At 41.9% G+C, this 20611-nt stretch overlaps 1 pseudogene; it reads right to left on the bottom strand.

Annotated features, from left to right (window-relative positions):
- Nucleotides 1-391: 391 nt before the first annotated feature.
- On the bottom strand, nt 392-1548 carry LOC105481979 (dual specificity mitogen-activated protein kinase kinase 1 pseudogene; annotated as a pseudogene).
- Nucleotides 1549-20611: the final 19063 nt, after the last annotated feature.

A 20611-nucleotide genomic window follows, 5' to 3' on the forward strand; every position in this document is an offset into this window, starting at 1 on the left:
CCTTCCTTTCTTTCTTTTTCTTTCTTTCTTTCTTTCTTTCTTTCTTTCTTTCTTTCTTTCTTTCTTTCTTTCTTTCTTTCTTTCTTTCTTTCTTTCTTTCTTTCTCTCCCTCTTTCTTTCTCTTTCTTTTTTCTTTCCTTCATTTCTTTCCTTCTTTTTCTTTCTTTTTCTTCTTTCACTCTCCCTTCCCTTCCTCCCTCCCCTCCCTCCTTCCTCTTTCTTTTCTCTATCTTTCTTTCTTTCTCTCTCTTTCTTTTATTTCCTTCCTTCCTTTCCTTCTTTTTCTTTCTTTTTTTCTTTTGCTCTTACTTCCCTTCCTCACTCACCTCCCCTCCCTCCCTCCTTCCTCTTTCTTTTCTCTTTCTTTCTTTCTTTGCTGCTTCCCAAACACTTACACGCCAGTAGCATGGGTTGGCATGCTGGGCTGGTTAAGGCCGACAGTGGAGCAGAGCCAACCTGCAAAATCCACTTCCTCAGCATCAGATCTCTTGAGAAAAGCATGAACCATGAGTTTCTTCAAATCTGCTCTCTCTGCGGGGTTTTTAATTAGGCATTTATTCACAAAATCTTGAAATTCCAAAGTGAACACTCTGGGCATTTTTGGAGGAGGCTCGTTGATTAGGTAATCCAACAACTCAAAAATTGCCATGGGAGGTCGGCTGTCCATTCCTTATGAGCTAAGGGGCCTCCCTGGGGTCCTTGGCCTGGGTGGGGTCTCAGCCGCATCTCCCTCCACCTGGCACCCAAACATCAGCTCCAGCTCCTTGCCATCTGGAGGAGGGATGGGATACCTCCCAACTGCCATCTCTACCAGAGAAAATCCCATGTTCCAGATGTCTGACTGCACAGAGTAATGAGTCCCCTGGAATCTTTCTGGTGACATGTAGGACTTTGGGCCCATGAAGGAGTTGGCCATGGAGTTGATGAGCTGCCCACTGACCCCAAAGTTACAGAGCTTGATTTCCCCACGGGACTTGACTAGGATGTGGGAGGGCTGGACATCTCTGTGCATGATCTTGTGCTTCTCCCTCAGATATGTCAGGCCTTTTATTACAGCAACGCTAACTTTTTCTAAAATTTGTTCAGGAATTCTTCCAGCTTTCTTCAGGACTTGATCCAGGGAACCTCCATCCATGTGCTACATGCAGATACTGATCTCGCCTCTCACTGTAGAATGCACCACAGAAGCCCACGAGAGTTGCACTCATGCAGAACCAGCAGGTCCCTTATGATCTGGTTCTGGATTGCGGGTTTGATCTCCAGATGAATTAGCTTTCTGGCCATGACCAGGCTGGAAGGCTTGCAGGAGACCTTGAACACCACACCGCCATTGCCAGCCCCCAGCTCACTGATCTTCTTGAAGTCGTCATCCTTTAGTTCTCCCACCTTCTGCTTCTGGGTAAGAAAGGCCTCAAGGTGCTTTCGCTGCTGCTCTTCCAGCTTCTTCTGCAAGGCCTCCAAGTTGGTTTCCGCAGAGCTGGTCTCGTTAACCGCGGAGCCGTGGGGGGCCGGGGTCAGCTGGATGGGCGTTGGCTTCTTCTTGCGCATTTTGGACCCGGCCAAGGGGCTTCCAACTCTGGGGAGAGGAGCACCTCTCGCTTCCTCCCGCTGCGCTGCCCCGCGCCCGCTGCTCAGGACGAAGTCCGGGCCGCGTCTGCCTTCGGCGGGGCTGCCTTCGGCGGGTGTGCCCCTCGCGGTCCCGTCAGCGCCGAGGGGCCGGTGGCGGTCTTAGTGGACCCCCGCCCCACCTGCCCAGGACTCCCCGCAGGAGCGGATAGGGCTGAACATGCGGTTGGGCAGCCCGGGACTCCCTCCCTCTCTCCCTCAACCAACCAGTCCCTCCGGCTCGGGCGGCTCAGCTCCGGAGCCCAGCTCGGAGCCCAGCTCCCCTTCCTGCCGTGAAAAGTGCTGCCCCGCAGGGTTCCCAGCAGCTCTGCGAAGCGACCCTGGGAGGGAATGGAGGCCGCGGGGAGGGGAGGGGAAAGGGAATAATTCTTTTTCTATTCTGGATACTAGGCCTTTACCAGACATATGTTTGCAAATATTTTTCTCCCATTCTGTAGGTTATCATTTCTACTTTCTTGATAGTTACCTTGATGTGGAAAAGCCTCTTATTCTGAAGTTCAATTTGTCTATTTTTTATTTTGTTGCTTGTGCTTTGGGTGCCATATTTAAGAAAACTAGTTCGAGGTCAAGAAGACGTGTACTTATGTTTTATTTTTTATTCTAAAAGTTTTATCATTTTTATTCTTACATTTAGGTCTTTGATCAATTTCAAATTAATTTTTACATATGGTGTGAGGTAGGGGTTTGATTTCATTCTTTTGTATGTGAATATCCAGTTGTCTCAACACCATTTGTTGAAGAGAGGATTCTTTCCTCATTTAATAGCCTTGGCAAACTTGTTGGAAACCAATTAGCCATAGATGTAAGAATTTATTTCTGGACTCTCAGTTCTACTCTGTTGATCTGTCTATCCTTATGCCAATACCACACTGTTGTGATTACTGTAGCTTTGTTGTAAGTTTTGAAATGGGTAACTGTGTTTTCCTACTTTGTTCTTCTTTTTCCATCTTTGTTTTAGGCTATTCTCCATCTTTAGCAATTCCCTATGAATTTTAGAATCAGCTTGTATATTTCTGCCAAAATGACAGAATTTGACAGAGGATCAATATGTAGATCAATGTGGGGAACATGGCTGATATAGTTTGGATGCTGTTCCCCCAGAATCTCATGTTGAATTGTAATCCCCAGTGTTGGAGGTGGGGCCAGGTGGGAGGCAACTGGATCATGGGAGTGGATTTTTCATGACTGGCTTAGTGCTATCCCCTTGGTGTTGTCCTTGCTGTAGTGAGTGAGTACTTGAAAGATCTGACTGTTTAAAAGTGTGTGACATCTTCCCCCACACTCTTTCTTGCTCTTGCTCTTGCTCTTGCCATGCGATGTGCCTGTTCTTGCTTCACCTTCTGCCATGAGTAAAAGCTCCCTGAGCCTTCCCAGAAGCCGAGCAGATGTGCAGCACTGTGCTTCCTGTACAGCCTGCAGAACCATGAGCCAATTAAACCTCTTTTCTTTACAAATTATGCAGTCTGAGCTGTTTTTTTATAGCAATCTAAGCATGGCCTAATACAATTGCAATCTTAATAATATTGTCTTCTAATCTATGATAGTGAGATGTTTTTTGATTTATTTAGGTCTTCTTTAATTTTTTTCAGCAACGTTTTGTGGTTTTCAGCATATATATAAGTCTTTGCCCTCCTTGGTTACATTTATTCCTAGGTATTTTATTATTTTGGATTATATGGTAAGTGGAGTTATTTTCTTAATTTCCTTTTCAGAGTGTTCATTGCTGGTGTTTAGAAGCACAACTGATTTTTGTGTATTGTTCTTATATCTGTCACTTTGCTGAATTCATTTATCATCTCTAAAAATTTTATTGTGTATTCCTTAGGGTTTTCTCTTTCTCTGTATATATACGATCAGGTCATCTGAAAAATGTTTACTTCTTCTTTTCAGATTTGGATGCCTTTAATTGTTTTACTTGCTTAATTGCTCGGGCTGGAACTTCCAGCACAATGTCAAACAGAAGTGGTGACAGTGGACACGTGTGTCATTTTCCAGATCTCAGGGAAAAATACCTTCACTATTTCATCAGTAAGTGTGATATTAGCTGTGAGTTTTTAATAGATGCCCTTGATCAGGTTGAGGAAGTTCCCTTATAGTCCTGGTTTGTTGAATTTTTGTTTTTTTTCAGTGAAAGAGTGTTGGCTTTTGTCAAACATTTTATGCATGAAGAGGTTTTCATGTTTTTCTCTCCTTTGTTCTATTAATGTGGTGTATTACATGGATTTATTTCCATATGTCGAATCATCCTTGCATTCCTGGAATAAATCCAACTTGGTCATGGTATGTAATCCTTTTACTATGCTACTAGATTCAATTTGGTAGTATTTTGTTGAGAATTTTCTCATCGATCCTCATGAGATATATTGATCTGTAGTTTTGTTTTCTTCTGGTGTCTTTACCTGGCTTCGGCATTGGGGTGATACTAGCTTCATATAAAGAGTTAATAAGTGTTCTCATCTATTTTTTGGAAGAGTTTGAGAAGAATATTAATTCTTCTTTAGGCATTTGGTAGTATTCCCCAGAGAGGTCATTGGGTCTTGGAATTTTCTCTGTTGAAAATGTTTTGATTAGTGATTCAATGTCACTACTTGCTATGGGTCTATTAAAATTTTCTGCTTCTTCTTGAGTCAGTTTTGGTACTTTGTGTAGGAATTTGTCCCTTTCTTTTTTTCTTTTTTGTTTGAGACGGAGTTTCACTCTTGTTGCCCAGGCTGGAGTGCAATGGTGCTCTCTCGGCTCACCACAACCTCCACCTCCCAGGTTCAAGTGATTCTCCTGCCTCAACCTCCCAAGTAGCTGGGATTACAGGCATGTACTACCATGCCTGGCTAATTTTTTTTTTTTTTTCTTTTTGGTATTTTTAGGAGAAACAGAGTTTCTCCATGTTGGTCAGGCTGATCTCAAACTCCCGACCTCAGGTGATCCACCCTCCCTGCCTCCCAAAGTGCTGGCTAAAAGTTTGTTAATTTTGCTTATCTTTTTAAAAAACCTAACTTTTTGTTTTGTTGTTTCTTTCTATTGTTTTTCTATATTTCATTTATCTTTGTCTAATCTTTATTGTTTACTTTCTTCTGATTCCTGAATTTAGTTTGCTTTTCTTTTTCTAGTTTCTTAAAATAGGAGGTTAGGTAATTGATTTGACATCTTTTTTTATTTTTAAATGTAAGTGTTTAGAGTTATACATTTTCTTTGAGCACTGCTTTCATTGCATCCCAAAAGTTTTTTGTATGTTGTGTTTTTATTTTTATTCATCTCAAAGTATTTTCTAATTCCTTTTGTTACTTTTCTCTTTCACCTGTTGGTTAAGAGTGAAAATTAAATTAAGCGTTATTTAATTTTCACATATTTGTCAATTTTCCAGATTTCCTCCTGCTATTGATTTCTAATTTCATTCTGTGTGGTTGGAGAAGAAACTTTGTGTGATTTCAACTTTTGAGAAGTCTTTGAGATTTGTTTTGTGGTTTAAATATAATCTATTCTGGTGTTGGTCCATATACACTTGAGAAGAATGCTAGGTATGAGAAAAGTGTCTACTGTTGGGTAGAGTGTTCTATAATAGAGCTCTATAGAGTTTGTTAGGTCTAGTTTGTTTATAGTGTTGTCAACTCTTTTATTTCCTTGTTGATCTTTTTTCTGGTTTTTCTACCCACTACTGAAAGTGGAGTAGTGAAGTTTGTAATGATTATTATCGAATGATCTCTCCCTTCAATTCTGCCAATTTTTGCCTTATATATTTTGGGTCTCTGTTTTTAGGTACATATGTTTATAATTGTTTTATCTTCTTGATTGTAAATAATCAATATTGTATATAATATCATTATATAATTATGATTGTGTAATATCCATTATTGTCTTTTGTAAACATTTTTATCTTACTGTCTATTTTGTTTGATATAACCACTCAAGTTCTTTTTTGGCTAATATTTGCTTGGAAAGTGTCTTCCTATCCTTTTACTTTCAACCTATTTGTCTTTGTGTGTGTGTATGTGTGTTTTGAGATGGGGTCTCGCTCTGTCATCCAGGCTGGAGTACAGTGGTATGATCTCAGCTTACTGCAACCTCCACCTCCCAGGTTCAAGTCCTGCCTCAACTTCTGGAGTAACTAGGACTACAAGTGTGTGCCACCAAGCCCAGCTAATTTTTTTTTTTTAAGATTGGAGTCTCGCTCTGGTGCCCAGGCTGGAGTGCAGTGGCACGACCTTGGCTCACTGCAACTTCCGCCTCCTGGATTCAAGAGATTCTCCTGCCTCAGCCTCTTGAGTAGCTGGGATTACAGGCACTCGCCACCACACCTGACTAATTTTTGTATTTTTAGTAGAGACGGGGTTTCACCATGTTGGTCAGGCTGGTCTTGAACTTCTGACCTTGTGATCTGCCTGCCTCGGCCTCCCAAAGTGCTGGGATTACAGATGTGAGCCACTGTGCCCGGCTAATTTTTGTACTTTTTAGTAGAGACATGATTTTGCTATGTTGCCCAACTCCTGGCTTCAAGTGATTCACCTACCTTGGCCTCCCAAAGTGCTGGGATTATAAGCATGAGGCACCATGCCTGGCCTCAACCTATTTGTCTTTGGATTTAAAGTGACTATTTTGTAGACAGCGTATGGTTGGATTATTTTAAAAAAATCTATTCTGCTAAGTCTCTTCCCTTTACTCAGAGAATTTAATCTCTGAGTTAATTTATGCTAATTAATTACTGATAAGGATAGGCTTCTGCACTTTGCTATTGTTTTCTATATGTCACACTGTTTTTGTTCCTCAATTCCTCCATTATTGCCTTCTTTTGTATATAATAGATGTCTTCTAGTGTACATTTTTTATTCCTTCTCATTTCTTTTACAATATACTTTTTAGTTTTTTTCTTAGCAGTTACTCTGAGAATTACAGTTAACATCTTAATTTATAACAAACAAGTTCAAATTAATGCCAACTTATTTTCAATAATAGTCACAATGTTTGGTCTTATCAAACTCTATCCCATTTGTTGTTGTTATTGAGCATATCCATGATGATTTATAAGTATTGTTTTATACAGTTGTTGTGTTTTATTGATTGATTGATTGATTTTTTGAGATGGGATCTCACTCTGTTGCCCTGGCTGAAGCAGGTGAAGTGAACATGGCTCACTGCAGTCTCAGTCTCCTGGGTTCAAGTGAACCTTCTGCCTCAATCTCTTGAGTAGCTGAGACCACGGGCACATGCCACTATGCCTGATTAACTTAAAAAAATTATGTAGAGATGGAGTCTATGTTGCCCAGTCTGACCTCAAACTCCTGGGCCCAAGCAATCCTTCTGCTTTGACCCCTCAAAGTGCTAGGATTAAAGGTGTGAGCCACCATACACAGCCCTAAACAGTTGTGTTTTAAACTATGTAGGAAAAAAAGAAGTTACAAACTAAAATAAATGAATACTGACTTATAGTTACCTATGTTGTTAGGTAAATATTTACGGTTGTTCATTATTTCTTTGGGTGGATTTGCATTACTTGTGTTCGTTCTCATTTCAGCTGAAGGACTTCTTTCAGTATTTCTTGTAGGTCAGGTCTACTAGCAATGGATTCTCTGTTTTTGTTTATCTGGGAATGTCTTAATTTCTTCTTTAGTTTTGAAAGATAGTTTTGTCAGATATAGAATTTTTGGTTAATAGCACTTTTAATTTATATTTCAGCACTTCTAATATGTCATCCCACTGCCTCCTAACCTTCATGATTTCTGATGAGATACTAGCTCTTAATCTTACTGAGGAATCCTTTCTACCTCACAAGTTGCTTCTTTTGCTGCCCTCGTGATTCTGTCTTTGTCTTAGGCTTTTGACAGTTGATTGTAGTATGCCTTGTATGAATCCCTTTGGGTTTATCCTGTTTGAAATTTTTTGAGGTTCTTGAATATACGTGTGTGTGTGTGTGTGTGTGTATATATATATATATAGCATATATACACAGTTTATATATGTACATGATTTGTTTATATGCATATATATAACCTAGATAAATAAACACATATATTATGTATATATGTATGTATATATAGTATATATACACATACATCACCCCTGCTTGGGTGATGGGTGCAACAAAATCTCAGAAATTACCACCAAAGAACTTACCCTCCTGGTTAACATAGTGAAACCCTGTCTCTACTAAAAACAGAAAAATTAGCTGGATGTGATGGCGGGTGCCTGTAGTCCCAGCTACTTGGGAGGCTGAGGCAGGAGAATGGCATGAACTCAGGAGGCGGAGCTTGCAGTGAGTGGAGATCGCGCCACTGCACTCCAGCCTGGACGACGGAGACAGACTCTATCTCAGACAAAAAATAAAAAAAAAAAAATAAAAAAAATAAAAAAAATTATCCATGTAACCAAACATGACTTGTTTCACAAAAACCTGTTGAAATTAAAAAACAACAACAACAACAACTGTACTTCTGTACTTTAAGACTCAGTACAGAAGGAATAAGTTAAATGGAATTATTTCCTATATTTCAGGCCATGCTTTGTTATTCTTTTCATGGCTTGTAATGTTTTGTTGAAAACAGGACATTTTAAATACTGTAATGTGGCAGGTCTGCTAATTACCTAGGGCATTTTGTTGCTGTTATTGTAGCAGCTATGGTTTGCTTAGGACTTTTCAGAATTAGATATATAAAGTCTATTTTCTTTGTCATGTGTGGCTATTGAAATCTCTTTATTGCTAGCTTAGTGGTCAGCCAGTGATTTTACAGGGATTTCCTTAAATGCCTGGAACCAGAACAAAAATCTCACAGTCTTTGGAGATGGGCTCTGTAAGTGTATTGGGGCATGTCTTCAACTTCTAGTCAGATGATTTACAACCCTGTTTTAGCATTCATTTCCTCCCGTGCAGAGCCTGATGATCAGTAAAGAGCTTTCTCAAAACTTAGTGATGTGGACAGGAGACAGGGAAATACTGGGTAGAAGAGGGCAGTTTCCCAGCAAAGGCCCCACCTTCAAGCCTGAAGACCTGTGGTCCTAAATGAGGACAGGTATTCCTGTTTTCATGTCCAAAAAGTTTCCTTTTGGCCTGCCACACCCCCTATCCTGCACCCATATAAACCCTGAACCCCAGGCTTCAGAAGCCAACCAGCAAACCAGCAGATCAACAGAGAGATGGATGGTGGAATGATGCAGCAGAGAAAGGGAGAAGAGGAGGATCATCTTAATGCTGGGTGGCCTGACTCCAGGGGAAGATCACCTTCCCACTCCATCCCCCTTTCTACCTCCCCATCCATCCCACTGAAAGCCACCTCCGCCACTCAATAAAACCTCACTTTCATCCTTCAAGCCCCTGTATGACCAGAGTTTTCCAGGATGCTGAGCAAGAGCTGGGGATACAGAAAACTGTCACACTGGCCCTCTGCCCTTGCAAAAAGGCAGAGGGTTCACTGGTCCACTGAGCTGGTTGACACTCAAGCTGTCTGTGGATGGCAAATTTGAAAGAGCTTTGTAACACTGGGGTTGCAGACACCTACCCCTAGACACTATCATGGGGCCAGAGCTGTGGCCTCTGCACCTGCCTGTCTGCATGCTCTCCCTCCTGCTAGGGGTTTCAGCAGCAAGGCTCAAACCCCTTGTGAGCCACGTACCTGTTGCACATCCTGTGAGGGGGATCAGGGAACTCTCTCACTTCACTAGAGTTTTCTCAGGTCTTTTCTGAGTGTGTGTCCTGCTCTGGGCTTGTGTGTGGTCTTCTAGATTCCTAGGAATATGTGGAAGCTTTACAAAGCCCTTATTCTCCAAAGCATTTCATTCCTCAATCTTTCCATCTAAGATTTTCAGTGTGTCTATTGTTTATTCCAGCTTTTATTTCTTGCCCCAGGTGGCATCAGACAATACATGTGCCTTTAAGTGTTTTTAACAATCACCCTCCATCCCCATCCCTCAGGTAGCTGAATTATGTGAAATGAAGGCAAGCTCTTTGAGGCAGTCCCTCAGGGAACCACCAGAGAGATCCAAACAAACAACCACAACCCATTGTGGTTGTGAATGAGATCCATTCTGTTCCCTCCACTACAAGGTACCTGTACTGCGCATGTGGGCTGTTGTCTTCAAGGCCATCACCAAGCTGGGGAGTAGAAAATGGGTCCTGGGTAAGGTAAAAGGCTACAAAGCTTTCTTCTCAAGATTTAGCTTTTTTTTTTTTTTGATTGACTAAGCAGTCCTTTGGTTACTATAAGCTGATTAGTTTCCAGAGTTCTGAGGAAGTCGATTATCACAAATTTTGCCAGTTTATTCATTGCTTTTGTGGAGAGAGGGACTTTTCAATGTCTCTACACTGCCATTTTCACTGACGTCATTCGGTAATTGAATTCTATGGTATATTGTCTCTCTAATGAAACTAAATTAATGCCAGATGTTTACTTAGTCTGCAAAGTCAGAGTGTGGATTTGAATGATTTGCAGGATCTGTCACTGATCCATGATAGCTTTCCCTTATTATGCAGATCACAATCTAGAAAGGAATGTCTATTCTTTGAAAATAAGATGCACACTTTTGAAATGTTTCATCCCTTTTCTAGATGGTTTGCAGACTACAACTCAACCAGTGACACAGGCACATCATTAGTATGTGATGAATACTTCTGTTATCTTTAGGTGGTGTCCTTCCATGGGGCTAGCAAGAAATATTTTCAATAAGATTGGGGTACTTTGGTTGATAATGAATGTCACCCATTTTGTGTTAATGTTTGCTAGCTTAATTTTCAGAATATGATGTTTTCTGACTTTGTTTTAAAGTCTGCGTACTGGTTATCTTTCTAGTAGGGCCTGAAAGCACAAAAATATTTCTTCTACTGTGACAGGAAGGAGGAGAACATATAAGATAGCATTTTGATCGAGCATTTTCTTTTTCTGTGATTTATTCCATTGATTTGAGGAAAGACTCACTAATCATTACCTTCCAGGGAATTTCACCCAAAGAACAAACAACTTTGGCTGAAAGAGGAGACTTCCAGAAGAAGGTACAGTTAGAGGCTGGCTCACTGGTGGCTAGCTGGATTTTTCTCATCTGATAAAAGCCTCAGCCTGAAAATTCAACTTTTGTCCACTCTAAACGTCAAACAGATGTGGAAATGTTGGAGGACACTGAGTGAGCCCTTTGGGAGTTCATGCTGTGAGGGCAGACCTACCTCTTGGCAAATAATTCATGCTTAGGGAAGAAAAAGTCATGTGTTCATGTTTATTTCAAAGCCAGGGAGTCAAAGGGGCAAAGAAAAAGGAATTTTGTGAGCACAATTTGTGGTCTGTTCTTTGACTTCTTACTCAAAGTCTCATGACTGGATGCTGGAGAGAGAGAACAGCAACAGAAGGGCAAAAATCAGCAAACAAAAAGAATGATTTATCTGTATTAGTCTGTTTTCATGTCGTTGATAAAGACAGCATGGGTAATTTATAAAGAAAAGGAGGTTTAATGGACTCACAGTTTCACGTGGCTGTGGAGGCTTCACAATCATGGCAGAAGATGAAAGCCACATTTTACGTGGTGGCAGGCAAGAGAGAAATGAAAGTCAAGTGAAAGGAGTTTCCCCATATAAAACCATCAGATCTCGTGAGACTTATTCACTACCATGAGAATAGTACGGGGGAAACCGTCCCCATGATTCAATTATCTTCTACTAGGTCCCTCCCACAACATGTGGGAATTATGAGAGCTACAGCTCAAGACGAGATTTTGGTTGGGGACACAGCCAAACCACATCATCGTGCAATCAGTAACTGTGGCAAGTTATATAGCATCCTTGGGTCTCATTTCTCTCATTTGTGAAATGAAGGTGTGAAATTAAAGCCCCTCCTAACTCTAACATTCTGCGATTCTATAATGTTATCTGTGAATATGCTCTTCTCCATTTCCTGGTTTTCTCTGGAGGAAGTACCCTCCTCCCCTCTGCTCCTGGACCCTCCACACCTGCCTTACTGAATGGACAGTCACCTGTTCCAGTGGGAGCAGGAGGCAGGAGGAGCCATCATAATGCCTCTCCTCACCTTGGTCCTCCCATAAATTATTCTTTTCTACCTGTCATTGTGGTGTTTATTTGAGGGACAGTGCTAATCTACCAGACTGAGATTTGAAAGTAATTGGGTGTTTTTCATCGTACTTCTTTTTTTCCCTTTTCTTTGACTCTATTATTGAAAAATTATAAGATTTATCAGGATTACATTAGGTTACAAATAACAGCCAACCCAACCAAAAATGATTTAAACAAAGAGAAATTTATCTTTCTCAGTAAGGAACAGCGATCTTGCTGTGTCGGCCAGTCTGGCATGCAGGGGCACAATCATAGCTCACTGCAGCCTCAACCTCCCAGGCTCAAGCAATCCTCCCGCCTCAGCCTCCCAAGTAGCTGGGACCACAGGCATGCACCACCATAGCCGCTAAATTACTTTAATTATTTTATTTTTTGTAGAGACAAGTCTCACTGTGTTGCCCAGGCTGGTCTGGAACTTGAGCTCAAGTACTCCTCCCTTCTTGGCCTCCCAAACTGCTGGAACTACAGGCATGAGCCACTGTGCCCAGCCTCCTCTGTGTCTATTTTCTTTTCTTTACTTTCTTTCTTTTTTTTTTTTTTTTTTTTGAGACAGAGTCTCGCTCTGTCACCCAGGCTGGAGTGCAGTGGCACGATCTCGTCTCACTGCAGCCTCCGCCTCCTGGGTTCTAAGTGATTCTTCTGCCGCAGCCTCTGGAGTAGCTGGAATTACAGGCAAGAACCACCACGCCCAGCAAATTTTGTATTTTTAGTACAGATGGGGTTTCACCATGTTGGCCAGGCTGGTCTTGAACTCCTGACCTTAGGCGATCCACCAGCCTCAGCTTCCCAAAGTGCTGGGATTACTGCTGTGAGGCACCGTGCCCAGCTTGTGTCTATTCTCTTGACTGTGTTCTCCTAGGACATCACCAATTAATACCCAGGTAGTTTGCTGTGCCATGAGCCTCCCACAGTCTTTGGAAAAAAATATGTTTTTCAAGGATTGCTTCCTTCAGAGATCAAGACGGATTTTGACATAAACCTAAGGGTGTCTATATGTTTCATATGGGAAAGTTTGTGATCTCGCTTCTGCATGGGCCTTCATCTCAATTCCCAAGCGAAGTAAGAAACTCGGTAGAATCCTAGTATTTGCCAGCAAAATAATCTCTTTCTTGCCGCATGACTTCATTCTCTTCTAGTCCTACCCTGCTTGTTAGAGATGGCAAAGTAGAGAAGGAAGCTATTGAATGTTCCCAATGCAAAGAAATGATAAATGATTGAGATGATGGATATGCTAATTACTCTGATCTGATCACTATACATTCTATGTATCAAAACATCACTATGTACCCCATGAATATATATTATTATTTGTCAATTAAAAATTTGTATACTTAAAAAATGGCAAAGCTAAGACATAGAATAATGCTATGTATCAAAACATCACTATGTACCCCATGAATATGAACTATTATTTGTCAATTAAAAAATTTGTATACTTAAAAAGTGGCAAAACTAAGAATATGCTATGCCTCCATTATTTATGAGGAGAGATGGGATGGTATCTCCCAGCCTGTGAATTCACTGAGTTGGCTCAAAGATCCGTTTCTGCCTCTGTGCTTTCTTTGGCAGTGGGATCTACAGAGCCATGCCAGCTGGGATAGTTCCCAGCCTCCTCCTCCACCTCCCTTTGGCATCTGGACAAAAATTCCTGGTATATATACAACCATCTAGTTCTGGTAGTGATTTTACTGGCTGTGTGTTTATCCTGCAATTTAGTTTGCAGACCAGATAGCAATGGTATGCCTATAATTACCCAGATTGATTGATGCGTTGATCTATTTATTTAACAAACATTTGTCTAATGTCTGTGTGCCAGGTATTAAGATAGGTGCTGGAGCAAGAATCCACCATGAAAATATCACCTTCATTTGAATAGAGGTGAATTGTAATAGAGATGAAAGGCAGAGTCCTTGTTTACTTGCTTGAATTGTCCAGGAGATTGTGTGATTCAGCAATGCTGGCTTGTCCGAATTTGGACTATCTAGATGATTGTAGCTAAACCAATAATAGGCCTAATGGCCACTTACCTGTTGGATGCTTTCCAATGTGTTGATATCAAGATGCCTTTCTGGGATGGATGATAGTAAGTAAACAAGGTACTGGTACTGTTGACCAAGAGTTCTTGAGAGATGGCTTTACATCTAGATACTGGGGCTCTCAGATACAACAGGTGGCAAGATGTTGTCATAGACTGTCTGAGTCTATAAATTGGGAAGGGATGAATCATTCTGGCCTTGTCATTGGAATTTCCTTTTTCTTTTTTTTTTTTTTTTGAGTTTCTGTCTCACTCTGTTGCCCAGGTTGGAGTGCAGTGGAGCAATCATGGCTCTCTGCAACCTCGACCTGCTGGGCTCACATGATCCTCCTGCCTCAGTCTTCCAAGTAGCTGGGACTACAGGCATGTGCTAACATGCCCAGCTAATGTTTACATTTTTTGCAGAGACAAGAGTTTCTCTCTGCTGCCCAGGCTGATCTTGAACTCCTGGGCTCAAGCAATCTTACTGCCTCTGCCTGGATTTTACTTTTAACCTTTCTAAATCTACAAACATTTCTTTTTCATCGCCTATAGATTCTGCCTCAATAAAAAATTTTTGCAATCTGATGATGGCAATAAGTCTCTGCATTGTGAGAAGGTCTTATAGTGAGACTTTCTTTGCTGTTTTTGCAAGAAAGGCTTCAGCGTTGAAGTTCTTTGGAAAAGTGTGGTAGAGATTTCTAGTATTATACTAAATCATATCTAGTTTTCTTCTTTCTGAACGTGTGGGAGGATTATTCTTTCTTGTGACCTTATAGTAAAGCAGGGCCTTTTGATTAGTTCTTGTCAATGGGCCATGAGTGAAAGCAAGATGTGTCATTTGAGGGCATTTGTCTGCTGCTGTGAGACACTCCATTGCTAAGATACATGTCTAGAAACAGACTTGCTAGATTGGATTTCAAGGTACGTCTTTGACTTTATTATAGAGTGTTCAATTTTGCTTTCCATAATGGGTGTGATAATTTACACTTTGACCAACCTGATATGAGAGGCCTCATTTCTCCACATCATTGCCAAGTTTATAAGCCTTAAAACGTTTTGCAGTCTAATGGTATAAAATCACCTGTTTTTTTAGGGTAAAATTTTGCATCTCCATGATTACTAGTGACATTGATAATCCTTTCATATGTTTTTATTTTATTTTATTTTATTTTATTTTATTTTATTTTATTTTTTTAGATGGAATCTCACTCTGTCACCCAGGCTGGAGGGCAGTGGTGTGATCTCGGCTCAGTGCAACCTCTGCCTTCCGAGTCAGGCCATTCTTCTGCCTCAAGCTCCTGAGTAGCTGGGACTACAGGTGCGTGCCACAGTGCCCGGCTAATTTTTTGTATTTTTAGTAGAGACAGGGTTTCACCATGTTAGCCATGATGGTCTCAATCTCCTGACCTCGTGATCTGCCTGCCTCGGCCTCCCAAAGTACTGGGATTACAGACGTGAGCCACCGCACCCGGCCCCTTCCATATGTTTACTGGCTATTTGGGCTACATTTTCTGTGAACTGTTTGTTCCTTTCTGTAGGGATCGTGCTTCATTTATTACTGCTTCAAGTATTTTCTCTACATCTTGGTAACTGTCCATATTCTGAATCCCACTTTCATAAGAATGATGGCAGCAAACTTGCATCCCCCGGCTCCCCTTGCAGCTAGGGTGCAGCATACAGTCTAGATCCTTTCACTCACATGAACCCGTGAAAGACTTGTGAGTGGTTGTCCTTAGGGTGAGTCACAGCAGTTGCTGCCGCAGATCAATTTTACCTTCTCTGCCCTGAAGCACAGTGTACACTTACTTGGCACTTTCCAGAGTCTGATGTGAGAGTTCCTTGTAATGCAACCTTCCATGTGGTCACTCAGGGGCTCAAGGCTTTTTTCATCTTGTGGTTCTGCCCTTCTCTAGGTCCACAGAGTCCTCTCCATTCAGGCAGGGGAGGAAGCAAGAAAAGATAACTTGCAGGAGGCTTTTACTGGCTCTTCCTGGAAGTGATGCACTTTTCCTCTACCTACATTCTATTGGCTGGAACTCAGACAGTCACCACATTTAATAGTAAGGAAGGCTGGGAAATGTGATCTAGTCATGGGTGCTGGTGACTACATAGTAGTTTCTGCTACATGCTGGAATTGATCTTCTAGCTAGCATGGGGACAGATGGCTGGTCCTTGGGAAAACTCTTTTTATTTTTTTGGAGAGAGGGTGTCTCACTGTGTCACCCAGGCTGGTCTTGAACTCCCAGCCTCAATTGATCTTCCTGCCTTAGCCTCCCAAAGTGCCGGGACTACAAGTGTGTGCCATTCCACCCAGCTAAAAGCTCTTTAATGTTCGGTCTCTAGGAGCATAGAGAGTGAACAGTGGGGGCTAAGGTAGTTCCTTACAAGCCCCCACAACCTAGCTGGGTGTTGTTTCTGCCCAAGTAGTTCCAGCAACTGGCTTTCTAGCTCTCTCAGCAATTGTGTGAATTGTCTAATATCCTTGACCAAGTTCCTACTCTGTTAAGTCTGAGTGGCTTTCATGGGTTGCAGCTAAGAAATCCGGGGTCATTTCATTTATTTTTTTTTGTCTGTTTTTCTTTTGATCAATTGTATCTATCTTTGAGATTGGGCCTCAGGGAGACTATCTCTATTGAACTAAGTAATGGTGTTTACTTCTGTCTGCGTAATAACCCATAGAACAAGCCTAAGCTCACATGTGTACAAAAGCATATCTACAGCAAATCCATTCTGTAAGTTTCAGGCCCATCAGAACAAGGTAAATGTTTGTAGTTTCTATGCAGTTGAGGCAGGACAGTCTTATCTAATCTTTGACCAAAGAGAAGTTTATTTGAAATCCCATTATTGCCACCAGTGATAAAGGTGTGGTGTTAAGAATGCAATTCCAACTCTAGGAGGGGAGTGGTCGCCTATGCTTCCTTCCCTGTTGGGAGGCCTTCAGACTGGGCAGCAGGTTGTGACATATAGCTGGGAATCCAACTGTGTGCATTTGAATATTGACCAGAGAGAGAATCAAGACTGACTTAGAGATCATGATTGATGCTTTATAGATTCCCAGGCTCAGGGAGGGATATGATTTGGCTGTGTCCCCACCCAAATCTCATCTAGAATTGTAATAATCCCCATATGTCAAGGCTGGGGCCAGGTGGATATAACTGAATCATGGGGGCGGTTTCCCCCCATACTGTTCTCGTGGTAGTGAATACATCTCACGAGATCTGATGATTTTATAAAGGGGAGTTCCCTGCACAAGCTCTCTTGCCTGCCTCCATGTAAGATGTGACTGCTTCTCATTTGCTCTCTGCCTTAATTGTGAGGCCTCCTTAGCCATGTGGAACTGTGAGTCCCTTAAATCTTTTTCCCTTATAAATTACCCAGTTTCAGGTATGTCTTTATTAGCAGTGTGAGAACAGACTAGCACAGGGAAGGGCAAGAGTTGAAAGTTTCAGAGTGGAGTACAAATTCCCTGATCACTGAGGCTCTTCAAAATCAGCTTTTCCACTTTTCAGTTCATACTGGATTGAAACCATATCTGAGGGTAACCCATTTAATAATGACATTATTTCACCCTTTCAGCTTCGGCAAGTCACTTAAATTTGTTGAATCTCAACTTCATCATATGTAAAAATAAAGAGTATCTTCCAGTCCCCACTTCTGGGACCTCATTTCTCTAGCAGATTTGCACTGATTCTCATTATTCTTTGTTGCTTTCAGCATTCTCCACCAGATGGCTCCAGTCTCTCGGTGTAAACCTACGCCCACAGCTTCCTTTGGAGCCCGGCTTGCTTTTGTGGATTCCTCCCCTCTGCACACTCAACTTCTACTCTTCTCCAAGTTTTTAAACGAAACACTTCATATGTTTGAAAGCATTTTCTTCCTCCTGTCTTCCATAGCACATTACTCTCCTTGTTTCAACCATAGATCAACCATTTATTTTAATTCATTCTTGATGACACAAAGCTAGTCTGTACCATAACCCCTATTGTGAACTGTGGCCAGGGCTCACACTCCAAAGCTGATCCATTGGTGCAGTTAAAAATGGGATAGGAAATTCCTGCGAAAGTCAGTGGTGAACTGAGATTCTGGGCTCTTTTGTCTTGGTAGGTTCCTTACTCTACTTGACCTGCTGAAGCCATTGAATTTTAGGGGACTGTAAATAATTTTAGGAAGGCAACAGGGATGATTCTACTCATCCATATTTTTCTTTTTGTGTATATCCTTTTTTTTTTTTTTTTTTAAGAGCTGGGGGGTCTTGCTGTATTGCCCTGGCTGATCTCAAACTCCTGGCCTGCCGAGAACAGCTCGGTCATGAAGACCCTAACCCAGCAGCACTAGCGAAATTGAAGACACACACACGGAAATATAGAGTGTGGAGTGGGAAATCAAGGGACACACAGCCTTCAGAGCTGAGAGCCCTGAACAGAGTTTGACTCATATATTTATTGACAGCAAGCCAGTGATAAGCATTATTTCTATAGATTATAGATTAACTAAAAGTATTCCTTATGGGGAAACAAAGGGATGGGCTGAAACAAAGGGAAGGGCTCTGGCTAGTTATCTGCAGCAGGAACATGTCCTTAAGGCACAGATTGCTCATGCTGTTGTTTGTGACTTAGGAACGCCTTTAAGCGATTTTCCTCGCTGGGTGGACCAGGTGTTCCTTGCCCTTATTGGGGTAAACCCACAACCTTCAGTGTGGGTGTCATGGCCATCATGAACATGTCACAGTGCTACAGAGATTTTTGTTTATGGCAGTTTTGGGGCCAGTTTATGGCCAGATTTGGGGGCCTGTTCCCAACACTGGCCTCAAGTGATCCTCCTGCCTTGGCCTCTGAAAGCACTGGGATTGCAGGCTTACAGATGTGAGCTGCCACGCCCTTCTGTTTATATTATTTTCTTTTTCTTTTTTTGAAACAGAGTCTCATTTTCACCCAGGCTGGAGTGCAGTGGCGCAATCTTGGCTCATTGCAACCTCCACCTCCTGGGTTGAAGAAATTCTTCTGCCTTAGCCTCCTGAGTAGTTGGGATTACAAGTGTGAGCCACCACACCTGGCTAATTTTTGTAATTTTAGTAGAGATGGGGTTTCGCCATGTTGGCCGGCCTGGTCTCGAACTCCTGGCATCAAGCAATCCTCCTGCTTCAGCCTCCCAAAGTGCTGGGATCATAGGCGTGGGTCACCATGCCCAGACTGTGTGTATTATTTTCATTGCTCATTTGCTAGTTGGATAGCAAACAGAAGTGAAAGCAACCTTAAGCCAAGTCGGAACTATCAGTCTGAAAATTATTGAATTCAGATCAGCTTTGTGATCTTGTCCAGCTCAGTCCCTTATCAACTCTATTCCTGCAAAATAATATTGACATCATAGAGATATCTGTATATATATGTGTGTATAATGGGTAATTGAAACATTAACTTGAGTTTTCTTCTTGTAGACTCAGCTAGAAAGAACCAACGATGCTTTTCCATTTTCCATCTCTGAGATATGCTGCTTTTGAAGATCTATGGCCATTGAGCATGGGGTTTGTTGGCAAAAGAATGTTTGATAGTATAAGAAAAGGAGGAGATTTCAGTCTTGTCATATTAAGTTACTCATTCAACAGATACTTGTCCCTAGCTTGTGCCAGGCACTTTTCTAGGCATTGGATATATATCAGCAAATAGGACTGGGAAGGATCCAGCTCTCATAGAATTTGTGTTCTTCTGAAGAACACAGTAAACCAACACATAGTCCACAAATCAGATTGCTTCAGCTAGCGATCAGTATGGTGAAGAAAATACGATAGGGCTCTGAGACATAGAATGCCAGGAGGTTTTATCTAAGCAGAGAGCTGCAAGGGCCGGGGAGACAGTGACTATATCCCCTAGGACTAGGAGGAATGTGTGTTTCATAAACAGTGCAGAACTGATCTCCCTTGAATTCAACATCTCAGTGATGGAAAGACATCCAAAGGCAATGACTGCTGGGCTGTCTGAGTTCTGGTTATTAAGGGACATTCCTCTGTGGCTGAACCTGGCATGGAGGGAATACAACTGCCTGACATTGAACACATGCAGCACACACCCTGGGCTAGGAGCAAGCAGTTCATCTTGGGGGCGATGAGCAGGTCCTCCTCCTTTGTTTTTTTGATCATGTAAACCCTATGGGTTCTTATGCTTATGGGAAGGAGAAATAACTCCCCCAAATGACAGACATGAAACTTTTCATCATCTTTGGAAAGTAGGGTCTCATTAGATTCAATCTGACTAAAAAAATTAAGGAGGTGTTTCTTGTATCCCCAGTGTCACAGAGTGGCATGTTACACATATATTTCTGATAGTTGCCTGCCTTATTTTTCCTATTAGAAAGTAGGTGCCTTAAGGTCAGGCACTTGACTTCATACACAGAAATTTCCAGTGATATAAATCTTAACATTTGGCCAGGTGTGGTGACTCACGCCTGTAATCCCAGCACTTAGGAGGCCGAGGTGAGAGGATTGCTTGAGGCTAGGAGTTTGAGACCAGCCTCGGCAACACAGTGAGATCTGTCTCTACAAAAAATAAAATAATTTAGCTGGCTGTGGTGATGCACACCTGTGGTCCCAGCTACTCAGGAGGCTGAGGTGGGGGGATTGATTGCTTGAGCCTGGGAGGTTGAGGCTGCAGTGAGCTATGATTGTGGCACTGCGTGCCAGCCTGGCCAACACAGCGAGACCCTGTCTGTAAAAAAAAAAAAAAAAAAAAAAATTTGCTGGGTGTGGTGGTCCCATCTACTCAGGAGGCTGAGGTGGAAGGATGCCTGAGATTAGGAGTTTCCAGTTACAGTGAGCTATGATTGCACCACTACACTCCAGCCTGGGTAACAGAGCAAGACCCTTTTCTAGAATATAAAAAAATAAAACAAACCCCCAAACCTTAGCATTCAGTAGCCACTTCAGCACAATTCTTTCTTTT

The sequence above is a fragment of the Macaca nemestrina genome, chromosome 8 (assembly GCF_043159975.1).
Source record: "Macaca nemestrina isolate mMacNem1 chromosome 8, mMacNem.hap1, whole genome shotgun sequence".
Taxonomy (NCBI): domain Eukaryota; kingdom Metazoa; phylum Chordata; class Mammalia; order Primates; family Cercopithecidae; genus Macaca; species Macaca nemestrina.